The sequence below is a fragment of the Pelobates fuscus genome, chromosome 10 (assembly GCF_036172605.1).
Source record: "Pelobates fuscus isolate aPelFus1 chromosome 10, aPelFus1.pri, whole genome shotgun sequence".
NCBI lineage: Eukaryota > Metazoa > Chordata > Amphibia > Anura > Pelobatidae > Pelobates > Pelobates fuscus.
The window spans coordinates 32,789,813-32,792,318 of record NC_086326.1 but is presented as its reverse complement, the minus strand read 5'-3'; the positions used below and the strand labels follow the sequence as shown (position 1 = coordinate 32,792,318).

Genomic DNA, 2,506 nt, shown 5'->3' with positions numbered 1-2,506 from the left:
ATACTGTGTGATTTTAATAGATTCAAAAAAGCATATAGAGTCCCGATCAACGTTTCGATCCCAATCTTTCTCAAAATCCTAATCTCATCTAATTAATGGTACTGTGGAACGGTGGTGGATAGTGGCATTTAAAGATGGTCTGTAGTTCCCCTTCCCCCCATTCGATTGATACAAACTGAAGCAAATTTCTGTGAGGATCGCCTCATTGCTTATCATTTTCACTTTTAGTGAATAACCCTGTTGGGTTTACACAACTGCTTGTCTCCATGATTAAACCTCACATCATCTCATCAGTGAATAAAACTGTACATTTGTGGTCTGCTAAATTTGAGTGCCATGCTCAAGTTCTACCACCGTAGACATGCTGGTGCACCCCAGATGGGACTTGAACCCACAATCCCTGGCTTAGGAGGCCAGTGCCTTATCCATTGGGCCACTGGGGCTTATCATTTGGCTGTCACGGCTCTTGGCATTGACGCTCACATGACTCTTACCCAAGTCACGATGGATCACAGCACAATCGGCTTGTGGTGCAATGCCCGGCAAGGGTGGCGTTCTAAGACATGCCAGCCGCTGTTTTCTCGCTGAGTTTTATAACTCCATCATGTGAACCTGCATGCATCATCACATCATCGCCACACACGCATGTTCTGGAATCACAAGACCCATTATATTAAATCAAATACACTTTAGGGTTATTTAAACCTATTACTGCTTTTTATCAGTGCCCTGTCGTGGTTACCACTTGCTGGTTATCTGACAGCGCGTTCTGACAGTTTGTCTCCTGGTTATTTGATCTTGGCTTTCTCTGTGTCTTACTTAATTCTGCAAGTTGGGCCACAATATCATCCTGGCATTGGCTTGTTTTTCCTAAATCTATGTAGCATTCATATGGAGCTCAGTGACATCCACTCTTTGAATTATGTGTAACTTTCTTTCTTAGTTCTTTCCTTGATGACATCGAACTTTTAGATGTTTTTCATTTGTCCTCTATTTTTGCATGGAAATTCCTCCTGGTTTCTTTATCTACTTTGAGGTCCCATGGACTTATTTTCAACATACTCTGCATATTTTAATTTCTTCTTCTGCATTCTTCAATTAAAATGTTTTTTATTGAAGTGTGCCTTAAAGAAGGATCTGCCTCCCTAGATTACCAGCTGCTTTTCGGGTGCTTGCCTCTGGTTCATGGTTATGGCAGTGATAATTCTCAATCAGTTTTTTTCAATTTTAAGTAAACAAGTTCAGTTCAATATTATCTTCTTTAAGTCAGTGGATAATAATCTGTGCTTTAACCCATTCTGTGGGCTCATGGGTTTCAATTTATTCAAGGCCTTGTAACGTGAAAACCTTTTTAAAAAAAAAATATTCTTAAAGTTGTTGTGTCCTTTCATTATTAAAAATATATAACACAAAAATCACCAAGAAATGTGACACCCTCCCATTTGCTCTATTATCCATAGGTCTGTCTTTGTGCAACAAATCCTATAAATCACATTTGGATAGCAGCATTTTTAATTCACACTTCTGCAGCAAAATTTGAATTGCAATAAAAAGAGAGTGTTGCGGTGTTTCGGTTCTGAACTGCCCTTATGGGTGGGATCAGTCAAATATACAAATGGTATCCATTTGGAATGGCACAAGTGAGCAAACACATTTTTCAGACCTGAGTGGGGACTAACTGAAGGGCAACCTACTGAGTTTCTCAAAGCTTTTGTCTGTTCTCAGAGTTCTAATGTTCTCTGTTTTTTCTGCAATGCACTACAATTTTTATATCTGTCCCAAACACACTAGTAAACCCTGGCAATGTATAACGGACGGCAGTCACTGCAGCTTTAAGGCTATTCTATTCACAAATCTTTCCTCTTCAGTTTCAATGAATGAGTTTTGGATAAATCAGTATCACAGAGTTGGGTCTAGATACTTCAGTTTCACAGAACTGAGTTCTGGTGCATATTTCATGTCCTCATAAGTTCTTTTCTGTAAATGCATAATATAAAATAAAATAAATCACAGAAATATATTCTGAAGTATCTAGAAGTGGATACTGCTTAGTTTCAAACAAAATGTAACCCAAACTATTAATTTAAAATCTATTTACTATTTGTATAATATACTATCTGAAATATAATTGATATGTGTTAAACATCTTCATATCTTGTGGCTTTCCATAGCATTTTATATTTTATTTAATAATTTATAAAATGCATTTTTAATTTTTTTTTTTTATAAAATACATGTAGAAATCACTGCAGCAGGATTGTACATAGAATAATATTTTTGTAGCTAATTTATGTAATTTTCTTACTTAGATGTCATGTGACTGTTGCTTATCCAGTGATAATTCATTAACGTTGGTATTTGTTTCTGTTTTGACCAGTATTGACTCTGTCTATCTGTGTCCAATTCTTTATGAGTACTAAGCTGGCGTTGGGAGTACAGATGGCACGGCAGGTGCATGTTCTACAAGCCTGTATGCTTGACACGGCCAAATACTGTATGTACCGCA

General features: G+C 37.2%; 1 non-coding gene across 1 annotated transcript; it reads right to left on the bottom strand.

The window, feature by feature from the left end:
• Positions 1-370: 370 nt before the first annotated feature.
• Positions 371-443, bottom strand: TRNAR-CCU (transfer RNA arginine (anticodon CCU)). The gene has a single exon. It is a non-coding gene; the product is annotated as a tRNA-Arg (tRNA).
• Between the last annotated feature and the right edge of the window lie 2,063 nt (positions 444-2,506).